The following is a 22,901-nucleotide window of genomic DNA, read 5'->3' as shown; positions in this document are numbered from 1 at the left end:
ACTCTGCCATCTGACCCTAGGAACTGGGTACATGCAGGTCACTGCAGCTCACACAGCACAGCTGCTGAAATACAGCAGCATCAGCACTGTGGCTCCACTGGCATTTCCAAAGAACCTCAGGGTAGGTGGGCCATTCTTTCCCAAAAGGTTATTTGAGAGGGGCAGGCACAGAAGACAGTGCCTTATTCCCAGACAAACTATACTCAAGTGGCCATGGACCCTCAACAGTGACAGATGAAACAATCATGGGTCACAGCTTAAACCCAAAAAGGTCAGCCTTGAGCATGGATACCAAACCTACCAACTTGCTGTAAAACAAGGCCAGGCTATGCAGGATAAACCTCTCAAAGCAGAAGTGCCATGGCAGAGCTGTGAACCTGCTTCACATAGAACCCAGCACCCTGCTGTGAAAAGCTTCAGTTCTTAAGAAATATCATTGCTCTGCCAGTCAAATGTGCTCACAGAAAGCCTCTGATCAGCTGGAAGAAACAGGATACTTGTTAAGAGGGAGCTTAAGTTACTCAGCACCTAACACAGATACACAAAAAAATGCAGGGTGAGGTCTTTTTAGTCTCTCAATTATATTTTAAATTGTGCTTCTGCTAAGGGAGAGGAGGAGCAAGATCTGCAGTTTCTTCAGCATGTGTAAACCCTGAGAACTTAAGACTCCTTGATGATATTTAGTATGAATATAAATGGCACTTCGCTGGTCTTTGTTGTCCTTTTTCCAAGTTTTTAGTGGGTTGGGCCTCTGGGTCCTTTACTCTTGAACAACTCTAGTGTAGCAAATAATAGGTATTACTCCAGCTGTTCTGAGCTCCAGGAGAGAATTATTTTCACTTGCTGCAGCAATTCTTGAGCCTCGGCTACTGTACTGTACTTAAAGACACATTGCCCAGTGGCAGGTGCAGGATGCAGCTCTTGGGCATTCTGTCACTCAGCCAGTGTGTTGGCTCAGGGAGATGCTTTCATCTGAGACATCATCAATTTGGGTTCAAAGTCTACATGACTTTTTCTTTTTTTAAAATGTGTGTAAAGCCAATTATCATCTCTGTGCTTTACATCTGAAACATGGAGAACCATGTTTCACTTGTGAGAGACTATGGTAGTATTAATTTGCTGAGATGTTTAGAGGATGACAGGACTGGATCAGTGCTTACAGAGTCCCATCCACATCTATATAATTTCTTAGAGATATTCATTGGGCAGGCGTTGCACTGGGGTTTTCAAAGGAGGTGGACCATGGTGTGTCTCTCTGAGATCAGAAGAAAAGCTGTCACACTGGAAGGCTGAAGTAGGACTCTCAGTCAGCTCAGAAGGAAAGCCTTCCCCTGGCTTTCTTGTTGTCTGCCTCTGGATGGCTTAAAGGCATTACAGAACACTTTTCCCCAGGAAAAAAAACAAAAAGCCTCTGCAGAAGATAACATTTTAAAAGGTCAATTATAATCATTCTTACCATTCATGATTGAATTTTGACTTGAAATTTAATAGTGGCTACCTTAGACTAATACATGGCTTGTAAAGTAAAAGCCTGCCAGACATAGTATCTGTTTCTCTGTCTGTCTATCTCGTATTTATTCTGGTTTATGGCCGAATCAAGAGAGGAAACAATAAATATACAAGTGTCTGTGGGCTGCTTTCCCAGGGAAAGCCAGTGGAAGCCAAGAGTCCTGCTCCTCTCATTAAGGCTAGCAATCTTTATAATTGTCAGTCTTCCCTCTTTCTATAGATGGCTCCAAGACCCAATGCCCACAGCTCCCTGCTCTACTGACAGCCTGGATGAACAGGAACCTCTCTCCCCAGACTCTTCTATGTCAATAACCTACTGATATGTCCCTCAGTGTGGTGCGTGCACAGGTAAATTGTGCTGATTAGGCCTTCAACAGGGACTAATGAAAATCACATTAACACAGTTTAACAAAAAGGTAAATAAAGAAATCTTTTGGAAGTGGGCAAATATTTGGCTTCAGTCATGTGTTTCTGTGAACACTTCTTGGAGTGGTTGCTGATGCCACTGTTTATTAAAAGCTGTGCATGCAAGTGAGAAGTAAAAACTGATGTTGATAAAATGGATAATGTCAATATTTTGTTTTACAACTGATGAACCTGCGTATACAGCATAGTGTAGTAATTATACTTTCGGGATTATCTAGAAAGAATTAAGTCATTTTTCAGAGCAATGAATACAGACCAGACAACTTGGAAAAACTACTTAATTTCTAATCCAAAGGCTTCATCAGGTATTTCCATCATGAACATTGTAACTGTAATTGTTCCACCAACTAAAAAGAAAAGTGATGGGGCTGAAGGGTTGAATGAACACTGTTATCTAGAATACATTTATATGACCATTCACCATACTAGCCTGTGCAAGATTAAGAGAGGTTTTGTAAGCTGCTTGCTTTCACTAATATCCTAAGAGATACATGACTGTTCCTTTGAAAATGTGTGCAATTGTTTGTCTTTCTGGATAACTGCAGACTGATCCTGCAAGGATTTTTAGAGTAACTCTGGGGTGGAAGTCACTAAGGAAAGGACTCACTGTACCCAGAGATGTCTCTTATTATGCTACATGTCACAGGCAGCTTTCCAGCAGGGAATAATTCTAGTCAGAGATGTGCAGAGGCATTGGGCGAGAATGATGGTCAAGCAACTTTGAAAAAGATCTGCATTTTGTAGCACAAGCTTCTACAAGATGTAAATTTCCAAATATTTAATTAAGCAAAATCTGGCTGATTATCAATATTAGTACTTTTCAATGTTTCTTGAGAGTACTATAGCCTTCCCATGCAATATTAGCATATTTGTTCCATAAGAAGGGATGGATTTTCAAAATTGACTACGGCATCTGTTGGCTTGCATAATAGCAACTTCATTTCTTAATCTGTTCTTTTTCAAGGTCAGAAGAAAATTGCCTTCTCTCCACCTACACTATTGCATTGTTGACATGGAGCACTGTTATGGGTAAGTTTTGTCATTTCCCTCAGACACGTGAATTACAGTCATTACCAAATGCAGCAGTCCTGATTGGAGGGCAGAGTAATATGATAGGAAACCTGTTTGATCCAGGATAGCAAATCCTCTGTTTAAGTTGGGAATCCTCCAAATTCCCATCATCTGTGTCTCAATACTATTCCTATGTATTCTCAGATGAAGGAAAACTTACTGCATCTTCACATGTCTAGCTAGGAATAAATGGTTTCAATCACCAGAGGGCTAAAATTGCCAGCGTAGATAGTAACTTCAATTGCAATCTGAATACTGGACTCAGAAAAGAGGATTTCAAACAGCAGCTTTTTATCTACTGTCTTGGGATGCTGTAGCAGGGCAGCAAAAATCAAACAGCTGCGGTATGTGGTTTTTCTCTGCACTTGAAAATCTTTCTATTGAAGAAGGAGGAAAAAAATAGAATTTCAAAATCTGTGTGTTTGATGAAAGAAAGTATGTTTGTGCCCAATCTTGAAAGAAATGAAAAACAATCCATTGCTATGGTAAAGGGTTTCTTCTGTACTGCTGCCAAGGTCATTGAATGCATAAACTCAGGGAGAGTACAGACCTTGAAAGAGAGCAACTCTGCTGTGTCCTCACAGCAGCTCTCATAGGATACAGAAGGGTGAGAGAGTTTTCTTGCCATTACAAAACTGTTAAATACAACTAAAAATGTTTTTCGTAACATTTGGCAGTTTGAGGTCTCACCAACATATAAACGGCTTAGCAACACCCCTGAGATTGCTCCAGAGAATGAGTCAGTATGTCCATGCTCCTTTCCCAAGATCCTGGGTCTCCTTGCATCAGAAATCCCACTCTGAGCTTTCTGTGCTGCAGTCTTTCAACAACTGAGCTTGTTGTCAGGCTTTTTGAATTCAGGTCAGTCTGTTCTGTTTGTTGGGGGTTTTTTTGTTTGTTTTTTGTTTGTTTTTTGTTTGTTTGTTTGTTTATTTTCCATTTCTGCTTTGCAAGGCAGTGCTATTGAGCAGTTCAGGGTGCATGCATGGGTTAAGCGCTGCAAAAGCAGTCCTTTCTGCAGCCAGTACCCTTCCTCTGAAGTAACCCATATGATTTTAGAACTTTTACTAGGATAGAAGAACATGAAGTTGTTAAAAAATATAATCTCAGTGAAAAAAATAGTTATGTCTCAGTGCACCCAGCTTGTCTCCTACCTGTAAGAGCCTCAGAGCCTGTTGGTACATCTTGCTACCTGCTACAGACACCTGAATCCCAGGCAAACATTTGGACATGAGTGTGGTGGTCTCATGGCACAGCCTCCTAGCACTGTGGTGGGGAGCCTGAGTACCCTGAGTGCTTCAGCTCCATATCCAGGGACACTCAGAAGTCCTGGTCTTGCTCTGCTGGTGGGGCTCTCAGGCTTTTGAAGTCGCTTGTTCATGGAGCAACTGGAAGTGATCCAGTGGAAGGCTATCAGGAGAGTCAGCGGCCTAGAGGATGCATCTTGTAAGGAAAGGTTGGGATTGTTTAGTCTGGTGAAGAGGAGGTTAGGGGGAATCTGATAGCAGCTAACAACTACATAGAAGGCAGTTACGAAGGTGACAGAGTCAGATTCTTGGTAGTGGCAGACCATATGACAATGAGCAATTTCCACAAACTCTGTTTGGCAAGTTCAGGACGGACATTAGAAAAAAACAAACTAACAAACAAAAAACCCAAAATATTTACTGAGGTGTTTGTGCAGCACCAAAGCACATTATCCAGCAAGGCTGGAGAATCCCTGCCCTTGGAGCTTTTCCATATTTAAAAATATTGGACAAAGCCATGAATAGCTTCATGCAGTATTGGTGATAAACATGCTTTTAGAAGGAGATTGAACTAGAGACCTCCAAGTGATGTCTCTGACCTACAGTTCTATGAATCCATGGTGGTCTGAAAGCTAGAAGACCTGCTCTCCAGATAAATGGAATCACAGGAAGGAACATCTCATTTATCCTTCATAAAAAAGATAAACCATGCCCTCTTTTCCTCTCAGGACAGCTGTATTTTTCCTCTCCTTTCCTCGGGTTGCACACTTACTGAATTTCCTCTGTGTGAGAACTTCAGTGAGGTCTGAGCTTTGTTCTGACGTGATGGCAGGCATTTCATATCTGCAGGTTTCTTGCAGGACAGCATTAAAAATAGTGGTTAGCCTCTAAATCACTGTCATAGGCAGGCAGGCAGGACAGAGAGACAGGCAGAGAACTGAGATGACCAGCACAAGCCTGCCCTACAATTTGTTCACTGTTTCAGCAGAAGGGCCGCATTACCGAGATTGGTAAAACACTGGCCCAGGTTGCCCAGAGAGGTGGTAGATGCCCCAACCCTGGAAATATTCAAGGCCAGGCTGGACGGGGCTCTGAGCAACCTCATCTAGTTGAAGATGTCCCTGCTCATTGCAGGGGAATTGGACTAGGTGATCTTTGTAGGTCCTTTCTAACCCAAACTATTCTGTGATTTCCAGTCATCTCCCCATCCAAACACTGCAGGTAGGACTGTTTTTACCCTCAGTGTGCCATGTCCTGACCAAGAGGGAAGTTGGAGCCTTGTCTTTCCCCTTTTCTTGCTACAGAAGCACACAGGTTAATACCCAAGAACCAGCCTTGCCACTAAAAGCATTTGCAATAATCTCCGCAAAGTTACCAGAAAACCTTGCTGCTGCCTGCACTTTACTTCAAACAAATTAAAAGGCTTGCCTTTGATTTTTTTTTAACCACTCAGCAGCAACACCAGCACAGCCTGAGCATGTAAAACAGCTCCACTGAGCACACCAGCTGAGTCACTGCTTTTTACCACAAACCCCTCACAGCAGAAGCTGGAGAAATCAATAACACTGTGCAGCTTAGTAAAAGTGCTGAAGCTGTTCAAGGTTCTTAAACAGAAACACACCAAGCGTTCATAGCGGGAAAAGCAGCTCACCTCATTAACACTTGAAAAAAGCCTTTGAGTTTAATTTGCCAGATACATGGAGGTGCAACCTCCATTATGAGGGAAAGTGACAGGTGAAGAAATGTAGGAAGAAAGTGAAATTGGTGATACCACCAGAGGGGGAAAAGATTAGCTTTCAGCTTTATCACTCAGCTTTCGAAAACTGTTTGTTGCACTCAGTATTGCATGTCGATTCTGAAAACAGCCTGCATAAATACACAGATCCTCCACAGAGGTAAAAGAGGAGCTCTTCTTAAATTGTAGCACTAAGCGGTCTGAAGGCAGGAGTACCACAGGGTAGCTTAACGCTCTTTCTCCTTGCAAGTCCGTCTGTAAATACTGATATTTCTGGGAGATTGTGGTTCTATTATTTTCTAAAGAAAGGATAAAAAAATGCCAAATCCCATGCGAGTAGGGGACTCTCCCCATCTACACAGAGACTGCGGCATTGCCAGCAGCTGGAGTCAAGATTCAGGAAAACAGCCTGTCCCAATCTTATACCCACACACATACACATACACATACACATACACATACACATACACATACACATACACATACACATACACACTTGCATGTATTCTCCATCCTACAAGTCTCTTCTAAGACACTTGCCTGAAAATATTGTAATGATTTTAAACTAAAAGAGGGGAGATTGAGGCTTGACATGAAGAAGAAATTTTTTACAATGAGAGTGGTGAAACACTGGCCTGGGTTGCCCAGAGAGGTGGTAGATGCCCCATCCCTGGAGACATTCAAGGCCAGGCTGGATGGGGCTCTGAGCAACCTGATCTAGTTGAAGATGTCCCTGCTCATGGCAGCGGGTTGCACTGGATGACCTTCGAAGGTCCTTTCTGATCCAAAGCATTCCATGATTCTGTGATTTTATAAATTCTATAAATATTGGCCAGGCATGCTGCTCCTCCTTTGACAGTGTTGTGAAACTCTGCATATCACAGTGATTTGTTGTCTTACCAGCCCTAACTGGTAAGATCCACTGAACTTTTCACCAGGGCTAACATATTAAAGCATAACACTAGCTGGCCACTACAAATTTCTTCATTCCAGAGACAAATTTGTATGAATATAGCCAACTCTCTTTTTCTATACACAATTCCTCTCTTTTCCATCTTGCATCAAAGCACCCACTCATCTGACTTTTCCCTTCTTCCCTTTTTTAACTTTAATCTGTGAACAAGCAGAGGGTCCATCCAGGAGTATAAGACTTTCCATGGTGAGTAAGCAGATGTTCTTCATTTGACATCACATCCCAGCATGCACTCATCTCTTATCTGCTAATGTCTTGTGATTGTAATAACAAAATTCTTCTAATTATGACATATCTTCTTTATTCAGTCATGCACCTGGTCCATGGAAACTTGATTGCATTCCACAGGACATTTGAGCTATCTGACATTTTAAACTCTGTGATTGCTGCAGCAGCAGTCATGACCTCCCCTTTGAAAACTTTGGTGTTGCAGAAAGAAATCGCACACGTGCAGGAAAGCTAGATATACCCAGTCTAAAGAAGTATAATTAATTATAGCTGTCCCCATGGTGAGCTTAAACTTCAAGCTCCTTGCAAGAGGCCACTGGAATGATATCACAGCAGTCCAGGGGCCACTGCTCTGTCTTTCTTCACTTTTCACTTCTCAGTTTAGCTACTAAGATCTGAGGAATATATTCAGTTCATCCTAAATGCATACACAGGCCAAAATAGTATTGGTTTTACTAGGCTTGAGCTGACATATTGCATTTAACATTTTTGTTTTGAACAAAAACCATGCTGTTTGCCTTATATGACATGTAGATATCCTAGAATCATTCAGCTTCCTGTTTGGTGATACTGAATCTGTGGTCTGCAAAATACAATACTTCTCAGCTGTTGAGAATGAAGCTGTAAATGGTAAAGAATAGCCTGATGGAATAAAAAGGGGTAGACTAAAGCGGAAACATCCCCAAACCCTCCTCAGGTGTCTGGATATGTATGGCTTTCCTTACTACTGACCATCGATAACCTTATTTCCTCTCTGATAACTGCAGAAGTCGAAGAGTTGGGATAAGGCAAAATGTATGCAGCAAGACAGGAAGAGTGCAGGCATCCCACCTTATAAATAAATCTTCCTTCGAGGAAAAGGTTTATTTTATCATCTTTGTTTGGTGTAGCTAACATAGCAAATATGCAAATCCAAACCACACCTGCAGTTACTCATCACATTCTCTTCCATTTAAATCAGTTATCTACAAAGAAACAAATAAAAAACCCTCCCCAGGCAGGAAACACAGATGCACCCAAGAAGGTCTCCTGCTTTTCACTTCCAGTATGCCCCTAACCTGAGGGGGACACCAAGCATGTCACCTCCAGTTTTGAGGCCTGAAATTCATTCCAAAGCAGGAAAACTTTTTTAATATTTTAAACTTGCTTCCCACAGCTAGGGAAGCTACTTCCTGGCACCAGGTGGGGGGATTTCACTTCTCCTGCTACCTGACTCATTGCTGCACAAGGGTGGTGCCTCACCTCCAGCAGCACCGTCAGGATGCACACAGCTTGCTGCGAGATCCAGCTAAGAAACTCCCATGAGACCAACATGTTTGCTGTAGGATGACAACCCGTCATAGGATGCACTTCATCCAATTTCTTTGTGCTAAGCTATTGGAAAAAGCTTTAGAGCCCGCACTAGAACCCAGCCTGGTAAGGCTTACAGGTAGCCAGACCAACCTCCTGAGTGCTTCTTCTACTGCCCTACAGGAAACCACGGGGAAAGCTGCTTAGCATACAGTGAACAATGCAGTGAAGTCATGATTCAAGGTATCACGTTAGTGCCCTCTTCCTGAGCCAAAAGAGTGTGTCTGAGATGTAATATTAACCCAGTGATTTACCCTACCTGGGGATAAAAAGACAGCAGGGTGTGGTTCCCCCATCATTAAATATGTTTAATATGAAATTTTAATGGCTAATGTTCTCAGAGCGTTAGTACGATGGGGTAGTGAGTCTTTAACAATTTACTTTGTAAAGTCAGTTGTTCTGGGATAATCATCCTTCACTGTGTATTTGCTCCTTACACTTTTCTATCCTGCAGAGGGAAGAGAGGAGCTCTTCTTCTTCTCTGCAATTTTCCTAGCTATTTCTCCATTTTTGCTTTAAAAGCACTGTCAGCTTCTTCTCCCCCTACTCACTACATGCTCTCAGTCTCCTTTTTACAGACAAGAAAAGCAAGCTTCCAGTACAAAAGAGGTTTGCTGGTTTTGTTTGGTTTTTTAAAATGGCAAACATTTCAGTGTATAGGCAAGGTATCTGATGTAGGCTTTCAGAGCTACTCGCGGGTAGGAGGTACTGTGAGTTTTTGCTAATCCACATTTATGCTGACTGACTGAACAAAGTTTCTTCTTTGCATTTGTCTTTGAAGACCTACCTCCAGGAGGGTTCTGCACTCTCCCTCTGAGTCTCTATACTGTAGACCTCCAAATGCGTAGTGTACACCTCTTAGAGGCTCAGTGCTATTTGTTACAGCAGCACCACACGGCTGTGATGAGGCTCCAGGCCCCCGTCAACAGTCACTCGGGACATAGGGTACCAAGGCTGGCTGCAGACTTAAAAGATACAGCAAGTGGATAAAACACAGCACACAGCACAGGACAACAGTGAAACAGCCATGATTATTTTGCAGGTGCCAATTCTGTTCTCACCAGCAATCCTGCGTGTGGAGCAAGGCTTCTGTAAACTCACTCATCCCTATCTCCATGCTGCGAGCCTCCTGTAGGTGTCCACAAAAATCATATAGACGTAAGCACACAGGCTTGCAGAACATCATAGGCTTTGGGATTATGGTTCTAACTGACTTTACATTCAAAGATCAGACTGCAGTCATTTGCACTGTGATGAATGTCGAAAGATTAAAAGCTGCTGACTGAACAGTGGAGATTTCCCTGAAGAGAGGGATTGCCAGTCTCACAGCATTGGTTGTGGGCAAAAGTAGAGCGAGTATGTTATTTGGACATTTGCCCTTGCTATTTCTTTTTTCAAATGACATTTTTAGCTATCAACCCACACCATTTTTTTAATGTATTCATAGAGTACTATCTACTGATCTTTTTTCTACAGCGAATCTATGCTTTTGGTGGAGAGGTTCTCTGTCTGTTGTGCCCTTCCTCCCAAGTCAGGATGGGTCCTGGTGGAAAGCTGGATGTTCTACTGGTGGAAGAGGATTTGGCTCCATCCATACAGTCAGTCCAGGACTCTTCTGCTGAACCCATCCAGAATGTGAAACCTCCCCACCTAGGCATGTGTGTCTTCCACTAACAACCAGACCAACCTTTTTTCCACAGACAGAGTAACACTTCTCAAAAACCAATGACCTCAGTTAGTATCAAATTAATTTAATTCAGCAACTTGGTAGGAAATTTTGCAGTGCAGTTACCAGACTCTAAACTGCTTTGTACTTTAATCAGTAGGATCATTACGGAGATGTTTTGGTATTTGTATTTTGTTTGTATGTCTGCCCAATGAATATGTCTGCGTACATTAGGCTCCCTGAAATGCATCTGTGCTCTTGACTTGAGAATGTGATCACTGTGCCTCCACAAGTCTTCTCTAACAATATTGGAGTATCACTTGTAAGTAAAACTGTACAGGATTGCTTCACTGGTACAGAATTGAACTGAAACTGGGTTGGGACAAGTCAATATAAGTAAAACCAAAATAAGTGATTTCTTTATTGCTCAGCAAAATAAATTTTCATATCAAATCAACTGAAACATTCTATTTTAAATAAAATATTTCATTGTGGAGGAACAATTTAATTTTTTTTTTTCAGTGGATGTAATATTCAGCAAACCTCACATCATCTTTCCAATAGTGACTTAAAAACAAAGTATACAGAAATGCCAATAGGAACATGTAAATTAATTGTGCTGGTGACTGTAGTATTTCTATAGACCAGTATCTCAACAGGGAAGAAAACAACCAACAGGCATAAAACTAAACTGTCCCAGACTAGAGATTTTCAGTTTCACCATCATTTATTTTCTCAGAATATTGTTTTCAAAATAGAAAAAATCTGAAAACTGAAGATGTATTCACTATGAAATGATTTTGCATTAACTTGATAAACAATAAAATAATGGTACAAGGATTCTTCTGCCCTTTGAGGAAAGCACTCTTTATTGAGTTTAAAATGATAATAAACCATTGAGAGCCTACTGAGCTAGGTAATGAATGTAACACAGCAATTTAAGAGTTCATTTCTGAAGCTCTATAATAGTTTCCAGTGTTTTTTTATCTTAGTGGGGTTTTTATGGCTGTGCAATTGTAGTAATTGAAAGTAGATTATAAAAATGATTCTCCTCCAGACCTTTCCAGGGGAAAAAAAAAAAAAGATGGAATCTGAATGATATCTCATGTGGGAAAATATGGAAATAGAATTTTCATATAAGATAATGGTTAGAGTGCCTGTACCTGCAATCTCATTATTATAGGTAGTATGCACAAAATTTAAAATAAAACAGACGTGCTCTCCTGGTTCTTTTGCCGTGCCCACCAGCACCGGCAGTGCAGAGAAAGGCGTATCCGACATGCGTGTGAGCAGAGAGGTGGGTCTGCACCATCACAGGTTCACCAGCAGTATGAAGTATTAATGTCCCCTTACATAGTATCTGCCCCACTCCGCATGATAGGAGAAGCTGTGCTGGTGTCAAGACCTCTCCCAAGCTATGGCCAGACCCAGCCTCGTCTGTGCAACGGGAATATGCAGAGGGAGTATATGGAGATGCATAGGCGCTCAGGTACTAAGTGGTGAAGGAAGTGCAGAAAATTTTCTGTTCATGCTGAAGATAGAAGGAGAGGAAATAGTTATAATGAAGGGAAGTAAAGAGTGCAAATAACAAATTTTACAAGATGTGAAGTTGATACAAAAATGCTAAAGGAGGGCAGTGCAGCTCATGTGTGATGGAGGCATTTTTCTGAGTCCTACAATTGATTGGAGAGAGATGGCAACACCAGAGGCAGAAGGTGCATTTCTCTTTTTTCCAACTCTGACTTGAGCTGCTGGACTTTGGAGAAAATGAGGGCTCAGAGCCTGAGAGTGTATATTTGTCAAGATGAGAAGAAAAATGGGTTTTGGCAGAGGAAGCTGAGATACTATCTCAAGCAAGATGATATGTAGCGAGGGAAAGAAGGCAGAGTCACCATCCTCACAGACACAAGAGGTGAGAATTGTGTGGAAAAACTGGAATGTGATGGGAAGGAAAGCTTAAGTAACATAAAAGCTTGAGAAAAAACAAACATCCAACTGGTGATAGGTAGCACAATACTTAAGTCAGAGGGGCTGAGAGAGCTTGTGTTTCAGTGATATTACCCACTTATGGCAGAAGGGCAGCACATGAGCCAGAAAGGCAAGGGTACTGCAGGTGAAATACCTTCAGAAGAACTGGATGGAAAACTGGGATGTTAAAAAAAGCCCACATTTCTTACTTGAGATTTTTATTAGATGCTCCAAGCCCTTTTACTTTTCAGCTATACTGGAGAAGGAATTATACGCTGGCATGTCTTGGAAACGCATAATGGCATTAATGAGAAAAGTCTATGTGATGTCAAGTGTGCCACGTCCTATGAACATGCAAGAGCTTTATTCCAAACCCAGTATCTTGTCAGTCTGTAAAACAACACACAAAGAAATACATTAAATCCAACTAAATTGTAATGCTGTGTAAGCATTGGCCCAATTTCATTCATATTCTGTAAATAAAAATCCTGTTATCTGAACCACAGTGACCTCTGAAATCAAGGACCCAGGGATATTGATACAAAAAATATCTGTGATGCTGCATATGTGTGAAAGGACTTTGGCTATATTTTCTTAGCCAGGATAATGGGCCCTCGTGGCAAAACAGAGCAGGGGTCACCTCACCAACAGTGGGACAGGGATGGAGAGACCATCTGCCCATTCCTGGTTCTCTTCATGATAATCTCCCCATTTTTTCAAAACATACTTTGCATGCAAACGTGTGCTTAGCATTTATATTAGCAACATATGTGGCATTGTTTGAGCCTCAAGCTCATTAGCACGTCGCTGTGACCTGCCACCTGAACAGAATGAAGTTTGCAGGCCAGAGATTAAAAGGTACGTGGGACTGGCTGAGGACAGAGTAGGTGGTGGCAAACAATAATACTATATCTAGCATCAGGGAAAGTCATACATTTTATTTACTCTGTATTTCGATTGATGTCTCTAATGACCTCACATTTGAAGGCTTACAAAGAACAGTCCTGACCTAAAATGTAGCTTCCATCAGAGCTCTGAGGACCAGCCCACAGCTGACTAAAGGCAAACAGACTCTGAATTAGGCTCAGATGATAGATAAAAAAATCAAATCAAGGGAAGAGCAGAAAAAAAGAAGACAGCCAAATTCCTGAAGCAGCACTGACATTTACATGTGATGAGAAGGTGGGAGAGGTACTATAAAAAATGCGGCTACTACTATATATAATAACAATTTAAATGTCCAAGAGTATATACCACATCTATAATACTAGCACTTCTGACTGAAAATCATGAAGAATCAGTATGGATTTTGCTAGCCAGCCTGAACCTGGTCTCAGACAGGGGCAAGAAGGGAGAGAGAAAAATTTTAACTATATGAGTTACAGAAAAGAAACAAGTTCAGAGTTTCAATGTGAAGATAAAGAAGAAAAATTAGAAGCTAGCTGTAGTGTATGAGCTATCAGCTACTTCTAGGCTAACAAAAATTATGTTTACCTATCAGTGATTAGCTTGGACTAAGACTGAAGTGAATTGCATGCATGACATCCCTAGCACTACAGAGCACTTAATTGCACTAGGAAGTCTGGATATGCAGAGAATCCTCATCTGTATCTACATCAGAATAAATAACATAACCAAAGGGAGACTGATTTTTTGCAGTGACTTTTTCTCTATTTGAAGGTCCTCAGCAGGGAGCTGAGGGTGATTTAAGTACTTAGATGCATGCACAAACCATCAAGAAAGGAGAAAACCAGTGCCAGGACTGATAATGTTTTCTGGAGCAGCGGGCTGCTTTAGTGCTGATAGCCTGGCTGGATTTCACCTGCTTTTTTCAAGCAGAGCATAATAGAGAGGGTTTTGAATTAGATGTGAAAAGGAGATAAAGGACTTCTTCTAAACTAATGTTGCAGGACCTGACGTGAGGCAGAGCTTTGAGGTAGATCTGCCTACACCTTTTCCTTCTGGTGAGTATGTGAAAACTGTTTCAGTCTCTGCAGATCCATTTCAGTAAAAGACAAGCTAGATTAAAGTCACTGTTGCATCCAAGGAAACCCAAAGCAGCTGCGCCTGAAACAGATTAAAACAAAAAGTCTTGTAAACAAATCTTTTCCTCCTCACATCCCTAACCCCCCTCTTCTTCAGGGTAGGTCCTTTCCTTCAGTCTTGCTTGCAGAACAGCAACTTTTAGTGGCTTCCTAATTGCAAGAAACTTTACACAGTGTCTCTCCCTGGGAGAACCTCTTTCTTTACATTGCCTTTGAGGTCTGGCCACATCTTTGCCCTCCCTGACCTGCTGAGGAGCCTCCAGCCCCACTGCCATAGCAGGGTCCCTGCTGCAGCATCTGGCCCTGAGCAGCCCAGCTCAAGCTCCACAAACATCCTCCCCTGGTACTTTCTCCTCCCTGCCAGGGCTCTGCCTGTCTCAAGTGTAGCAGTCCAAAGTTGTCTCACAGCAAAATATATAGTACCTGCAGCATAAATGTGGAACACACAAGCAAAATCCTTGCCAGATTTCACTTGATCTGCGATTTTAAACCAACACAGAAACTCAATATCAGAAGGGTAATCAGTCCCCTTCTGCTCTAAGGCACTACATCATATGGTGTAATACAATAAAGAATAATATACATTACCAGAGAATTCTACCAGAGATTCTGACTTCTCATGTCTTGGATGGATGCACTCTTCTCTGAGTATAAAACCAGCTGGAGAGCCAGGCCCAAAAATGTTGCGGTGAATGGAATCAAATACAGTTGGTGGCCTGTCACAAGTGGTGTTCCCCAGGGCCCAGTGTTGGGGCCAGCTCTGTTTAATCTCTTTATCAATGATCTGGACAAGGGGGTTGAGTGTACCCTTAGTAAGTTTGAGGATGTCACCAAGTTGGATGGAAGTGTTGATCTGCTGGAGGGTAGGAAGGCTCTACAGAGGAATCTGGACCAGCTCGATCACTGGACTGAGGACAACTGCATGAGGTTCAACAAGGCCGTGTCGGGTCCTGCACTTGGGTCACAGTCACCTCATGCAACACAACAGGCTTGGGGAAGAGTGGCTGGAAAGCTGCCTGGTGGAAAAGAAGCTGGGGGTGTTGATTGACAGGTGGCTGAACATGAGCCAGCAGTGTGCCCAGGTGGCCAAGAAGTCCAACAGCATCCTGGCTTGTATCAGAAATGGTGAGGCCAGGAGGACTAGGGAAGTGATCGTCTCCCTGTCCTCAGCATTGGTGAGGCCCCACCTTGAATGCTATGTTCAGTTTTGGGCCCCTCACTACGAGAAAGGCACTGAGGTGCTGGACAGAGTTCAGAGAATGGCAGTTAAGCTGGTGAGGTGTCTGGAGCACATGTCTGATGAGGAACAGTTGATGGAGCTGGGGCTGCTTAGCCTGGAGAAAAGGAGGCTGAGGGGAGACCTTATCGCACTCTACAACTACCTGAAAGGAGCTTGTAGCATGGAGGGTGTTGGTCTCCTCTCCTGAGTAGCAAGTGATAGGACAAGAGGAAATGGCCTCAAGTTGCACCAGGAGAGGTTTATATTGGATATGAGGAACAATGTCTTCACTGGAAGTGTTATCGAGCATTGGAATGGGGTACCCAGGGAACTGGTTCAATTCCCGTTCCTGAAGGTATTTAAAAGACATGTAGATATAGTGCTTAGGGACATGGTTTAGAGGTGGACTTGGCAGAGTTAGGTTTATGGTTGGACTTGATGATCTTGAGGGTGTCTTCTAACCTAAATGATTCTATGACTCTATGTAATACGATGTATCACATAAACCAGAGAGTCCACTGGATTCCTCATTCTAAGAACAAAAGTAATTGAAGAATGAGTAAATTGTACTCCCAACACACATGGCAATTAGGCAGATCTAGAGGAACAGCAATGTCAGAGAGTGGTAATGGAAGTGTAGTGCTTGTCTTGTGAAGACACTAATCTTGACATTACTAATAAATCAGAGGAAAGCAACATGGAAAATAAAGGATGGATATAAACATAAAAACAGTAGTGAGAAGAGATGGCAATCAACACGTAAGAGAGTGATTAACACTAAATCAGTGAGGATACTGAACTGTGGCTACAACTGAGCTGGTTTCTGAGCTTAGCTAAACCGGAGCTGATGGCTACCTGGTACCTAAACACAATGTCAAAAACATAGATTCATAGAATCATTTCAGTTGGAAGAGACCCTCAGGATCATCAAGTCCAACCATAACCCAATACTAGCAAGAAAAAGTGTCCCTAAGCACCTAAATACCTTTTAAACAACTCCAGTGACTCCACCACTTCCCTGGGCAGCCTGTTCCACTGCCTGACAACCCTTTACATGAAGAATTTTTTCGTAATATCCAATCTAAACCTCCCCTGGCACAACTTGAGGACACTTCCTGTTGTCCTATAACTTACTACCTGGGAGAAGAAACCAACACTCTCCATGCTACAACCTCCTTTCAGGCAGTTGTAGAAAGTCATAAGGTCTCCCCTCAGCCTCTTTTTCTCCAGGCTAAACAGACTCAGTTCCCTCAGCTGCTCCTCATCAGACTTGTGCTCCAGACCTTTCACCAGCTTTGTCACCCGTCTCTGAACTCCCTCTAGTGCCTCAATGTCCTTCTAACGATGAGGGCTCCAAAACTGAACACAATATTCAAGGTAGGGCCTCACCAGCACCGAGGCTGGCATTGGCTAATTCTTCCTCCTCCAGACAAACACAATGTTTGTTACTTCAAGCACGTATAAATGTGTACATAAACACACACCCAGAAGCAAGTTATTTTGATTTAGTCACCTACACTTGTTTTCATTTTCCTGCATGTGGTTCTTCTGCATGATGCTAGCATCCCACCTGGGCTGTAATTCCAGCTTAATGGCAATCACCACAGGTGTTTGGTGACATTTATGTACCTTTGCATACATCCAGGTTGCTTTGCAGTTGCATGGATAACTAGATGATGTCACAGTTGCAAGCTGCCTTTGGAAAGGTTGGAAATCGAAGTCTGATTGTGTTTGATATTGTTATTATCTCAGCTGTACAGTCAGCGCATTACAATACTGCTGAATTTAAGTGCAATATGGAAATGAAAGTGCACAATAATAATCTAGTTATCTTACATACCATTGTGATTTATTTATTTTTTCCTTGCTTTACTCATGAAATCTTTCAGTTTCATGCTTATCTCTTTTTCCACAATATTTAATCACATTTCATTTTATTTTTCACTTTGTAGGTCTCATATGGGTGTCGTTGAAACTGAAACCAATTAAGAAACATCTGCGGACAAGAGAACACTGTCAAGCGTGAACAATGAAATTTCTTCTAAGAGAAGAGAGCGAGCAGACCACACTCTCAACAAGTCTGGGAAAGCTTTGTCCAAACAAAAGCCATGTTTATGTCTTCACTAGAGCTTTCAGTGTGTTGCAACCTGGCTTTGAAAAGCACTGTAAACCAAGACAGAGCTGACCCAGCCTCTGCAATCAGCAATGCTAATTAAATTTAGCTCACCACCAGCTAGCCTGGCTTAGGTATACCATACTTCAGTGATACAGGAACATAAAGCAATGATTGCTCTGTTATGAAGAAGATATTTTTGTTTAAACTGATATTTTTTTCTCTTTTTAATTCTCAACATCCCAGCAGAGAAGCTCATAAAGGTTATATGGAGACATTTTCCCTATCTCAAACCTAATTTCATTTCACTTATGCTTCATTTCTAGTCACTGGGATTGTCATGTTTCTTTATGGGATAATTATAATATCCCTGTAAGGTTTTATTACCTTAATGTACCGGTATATATTTTCAACCCTAACTCTAGTTTAATATGGGTTTTTCTAATAATTAATATGTAGTATAGACAAGTGTATGGTGCAGCAGAGAAATCAGACATCAGAATGGCCTCTGAGGGAGAGATGTCCCCTGTTCACATTTCCCTCCTCCCTTCAGGAGTGTCCAAGAGAGATTAGACCTGAAAAAACTGGTACTGCCAAGTTGTCATCTCCTTACTGCTGGCTGAACAGATTTTAACACAGTGTTGTCGACCCGAAGAAGTAAAAAAATATGAGGTGAGGCTTCCAAATAAAGAGTTTGATCATGCAGCTGAAAAAAAACCAAACCCAAAACATTATGTGGGAAAGTGCCGGGGTTTTTTTCTGTTTGAAAGTGTGAGATAAGAAAGTGGGTTTCCCTTCCTTTCTATACACAAGACAAGCTTCTCTCAAATCTTATGTCCTTACAAGTTTCAGCTCTAAGGAACAAAAAATAAATACTTTGGTAAAGGTTCAAACACTAATGCTGCTCATGTCTGTAAGCACCATAAGTGCACACAGCCCAGCTCTGAAACAGCTCTGTACTGCTGGTGCTCTGGCTCTCACAGCAGAGGGGTCACACAGATGAGTTGCCAAGTGTCTCAGTGCAGTCCTGAGCGGGTTGTTTTGCAGCAGACTGTGTAAAAGCCCCACTATCACCCATCACTTCACGTAGCTGGATGCACATTGGGTGCAGGGCAGCTCCAGGAGCTGCAGTGTGGACCTGATTGGATGGAGTTGAGTGAGACCACCATTTGTGGCTTCACAGAGAATGTGTTGCCTGTCCATTTTCCTGAGCATAGGTGGGAAACCTTTGCAGTTTGATTTGCAAACATAATGTTTCCTTTTTCTTTATTAGAAATAACAGATACTGGCATGACTGCCTTGTGCTCCATAGGCTTCTTGTTGTTCAGGCAATGGCACCTGAGCTCTTGGTCCTACAAGCACGGCCATGAAAGGAGTAATTAATTATAAAAGAAAACAAAAACAATAGTAATTATTACTTGTAGGTAATGTAAGATGCAGGAAGACAAGTATCATTTATTAACAGCCAGTATTTTTGCATTTTCCCCCTTTCTCTTTGCCTTGTAGCTATGGCAAATGGCCATTCGTATGGGCCTTCATTTTAATAAAAATGTCTTCTTTTTCTGTTCTGACATATCTCCTTATGTCTTTTCTCTTGCAATCTCATCATCTCTGCAATGAGCTCTTTCAAGCAGTTTCTAATTTTATCATGAGCTGTGAAGTTTTTAAAGATTCTCTGTTTGAAAAAGGCTGCAAGAAAAAATAGGCTGAATTGAATAAATAGTTCTTCTAACATTTTGATGTCTCATGGGTATAAGAGCTATTCAGAATGCAGGGGTAGGACAAGGCTCTGAAAAATGATGAGCATATTAAAGCTCCCTCGTGGTTTTCCTTCTGAAACTCAGGATTTTAGGTCACGGAACCTCCTTAACCTAGGTCAACTTCATCGCTGAAGTCTGATGTGGTCCTTGTGATGCAGCAGCCTGGGATAGAAAGGAAATGGTGCAGGAGGAGATGAGTAAGAGGGATCAGGTCATAAGCTTCTGCTCCATGTAACTGCAGACATACAAGCAATGGAAATGTCAACAAAGGGATAAGTCATAATTGTAACAACAGGTCCTGCTTTGCTGTGGAAGCTTTGAGGAAGTAGTTTCACCACTTTTTGCCAGTATATGTCTGCCTTTGGAATAAGAATAATACTTACCTGTATTCTATTTACAAAAGCACTCTGAAAGGCTCAGGTAGAAAACACTAGGGTATTCCAAAATTTCTTAGTAATGTACATTGGATCAGTGTCTAATATTTGAAATGGCTTATTAAAACCCAATTAAAATAGGTAACTTTGCTCAGATATTTTGCTAAAGTAGCTTGGTGGTGCACTTGCTATGTGTTTTTTTTTAACCTTATGAGTTGCTTACTTAAACGTAGTGCTTCACTGATTGCCACAAAATAATGGGCATAATGCAATATATTTAACACAGGAAACAACTAAATTGTAGTTTTTATTCAGCTTGGCAGGCATTGTACTGAAACTCATATACTCCAAAGGATCCTCTCAAATCCTGCAAGCCTATTAAAGAAAATTAGACTTTTACTTCTGAAGAAAATCTGATACAGCCTTAGACTATTTGGGGGATAAGTTATTTCCTTTCCTCATATCTGAAACAGTTTTTTTCAAAGTTTGTAGTTGTCTTCGCTTCCAGTGTTTTCCCCAAACACGTTTCAATGTTGTCTGTGGGAGCAGTCACAAAGCAATAGAAACATGCCAAACATATTGATTACTGAGTAAAAGGGTTACCTTGGCAACTAAAAATCCTAGAAAAACTCTTAAAACTTCCTTCCTTTCTCATGTGACTTCTTTTTATAGATATATTTTTAAATTTATTTATTCCCTCTGGTAGTTTCAGAAATCATGGATGTCAGATATTAAAGTACTTGCTCTGCCTATATAGCAATGGAGAAAACGTGATTCACATCAGATTATCTATTCCACCAGGAATATAACTACCCACATTGCTGCCTTAGTAATCCATCACTTGCATAACAGGCAGGCAATTTTTATAATTTTGGGGGGCAGATTAACCCTCTCCCACCAATTTCTAAATCTGTACTCGGATGTGATCTAAGGAAAATAATTCAAAGACTAGAATTTTCCTAACATGCCAAGGCAAGCAAGATGAGTAGTGTGAAAGAATTATTATTCAGGTAGCCACCAAAAGTTTTCTTTGCTCTGTACAGAGCAAAAGAAATTAATGTCCTCTGTCCATGGGTGATCTTGATTGAGTGGTGATGAGGTGTGACAAAAGCCATGACCTAACCAGAGGAGCAGCAGGGATAGGAGCTGGCAGCAATGGGCTCATGGAGTTACTCAAGCTCACTCCAAGCACAGCCTGATGGTGCCACTGTATTTAAAAGTGTGAGCAATTGAAAACACGCATGAAGCCAATTTGGGAGCAACTTTAGGTGTCTCATTTCTCTGCCTCCTGCTTGGTTTACCCCCCAGAAGACTCCTTGCTTACTGCTCAAGCGACACTCAGAAGCAGACAGCTTTTCAACTGTTTTGATATTTCAGAAGGAATTGCCTTTACAGGCATTAAGCAGATGCTCGCTGGCCCATGCATTTGTAAGCAGGAACTGTAACTGGACCGTGAGGAAAGCAGAAAACATATAAGAGTGATTACATTAGGGTTTGGGGTTTTATTAGAATAAGGCAGTCTAAGCCAGCAATTCAGAAAACAGGGCACTACTGTTCAGGCTTTGATATGCTGATTTTTTTCTTCCTTGAACAAATCGTGGTAGGTTTGTTTTTTTTTTTTTTGTCCTCTATACTGGCTTTCCAAATAAAAATGGTTTTGAAAAGCCGCAATTACAGAGGTTACAAATAACGTGCAGCAACACAGCTGGCACTGGAACATTTCCAGAACATAATCACCTGTCGCTTGCTAATTCCCAATGTGATGAGGGCCCATTATTTCCAGTGGGGTCCGACAGATCTATTGTTAAAAATGTTATTTCTTAATGGAGCAGGTTCAGGATTGTCTGAGCACTAGCCTGCTTTCCTATGTCAGCTTGTGTTAAGAAGGTATGTTATTCCTTTGAATGATGGCTTTTTATTTGTCCCAGGCTAGTATTGTCAATAGAAGGCTGAAGAAAATGTGATTAAGCTACATGGAAGCACAAATTAGCTTGCTATGAAAAGAAATGACACAAGCAAACTTACCAGTAAACATAATCCTGAGGAGAACTGAATAGGGTACAAAGTGTGGGGAGAAACATAGTGGTTAGTTTTTATAGGTGGAATATTACTTCAGTGCAACAAAAAGCAGTTCTCTAACTCCCTTTATTTGAACAGATGTTTGCCTTGTGTTGTCTTTTGTGTTCTCAGAGCTTTTCTGCCAGTCTTGACTGGGAAAGCACTACTAATGCCCTTCTAATACACAGTCTGCTTTATTTTTTTTTTTCTTTTTGAAAATGCAAACCTCTCTAGGAAGACAGAAATGTTTGTCTCACATACGAGGAGCTGGAATCCCTCTTGCTTCTATAAGCAGCCTTCTGCTGAGAAAGAGAAAGATGATCACAGTAAGCACTAACATTTTGACAGGTAACGGTCACAGGACTTAAAGGTAACATCGAATTTACATGTGTCACAGGGAGAAGACAGAGTCCTCAAAGGAATTATGGTCCCACTTCTCTGTGACTGTCATCACTTTCCTTTGCATGGCACTGATTTGGGGATTTTGGATCAAAACAGTGAAGTTAGTCTTAGGATTATGCCCCAACCTGACTGATCTTGCTGCACAAGTAGGGCAGAGCGTGTTTCCCATTGCACTTGTAGTCATCTGCCCAGAGCTCCAATTGAGGTCTCTGCCTACCTGCCTCAATTACTAAGGGATCATTGCCTGATCAATATGAATGAAGACTGTTCACCATTAAATACCAGAAATTCATTATTTTTCCCATCAGTGTTTGGCAGCAGTCAAGTTTATTGCACTAAACCCCACAAATTTTTCAATTTTGGCAGCTCTGAGACTAGTGCATTCCCAGAAGCCAGATGAGTTTAACTTCCCCACAGGGCTGGAAGGTCTCTTGATGCCACAGAAATCCCATATGCCAGCATGTCATGCCAGGTGGCTTTGTCCAAGCTCTGCCCACTTCGTTTCTGCCCTGCTGTTCTGCCTCCCATATTAGCACAGACTGTGCCAGCCATGCTGGCCAACAGGGCTAAGTTTTCACTACCAAAGGTCCTTCCCCATGTGTTTAGCATGGGATGATTTGTGGAAGTAAAGCAGCTCCCTCAGCCTGTGTTGGGCTTCCTAAAGCTTGGGCCAGGTGGGATTTGCACAGAGGTACCCTGATGCAGCAAAAGCCCATAGCTCCATGTATGCATTTAGGTTACTTTTTGTGCCTTTCAT

The 22,901-nt window shown here is 41.7% G+C and overlaps 1 long non-coding RNA gene across 1 annotated transcript; it reads left to right on the top strand.

The window, feature by feature from the left end:
• Nucleotides 1–1,756: 1,756 nt before the first annotated feature.
• Nucleotides 1,757–19,737, top strand: LOC139827364 (uncharacterized). The gene is made up of 4 exons (XR_011737893.1): nt 1,757–1,857; nt 2,900–2,964; nt 7,116–7,147; nt 17,390–19,737. It is a non-coding gene; the product is annotated as an uncharacterized lncRNA (long non-coding RNA).
• Nucleotides 19,738–22,901: the final 3,164 nt, after the last annotated feature.

Source organism: Patagioenas fasciata, chromosome 2 (assembly GCF_037038585.1).
Source record: "Patagioenas fasciata isolate bPatFas1 chromosome 2, bPatFas1.hap1, whole genome shotgun sequence".
NCBI classification, from domain to species: Eukaryota; Metazoa; Chordata; class Aves; order Columbiformes; family Columbidae; genus Patagioenas; species Patagioenas fasciata.
Note: the sequence above shows the minus strand (reverse complement) of the source record. Positions and strands in the feature narration are given on the sequence as shown.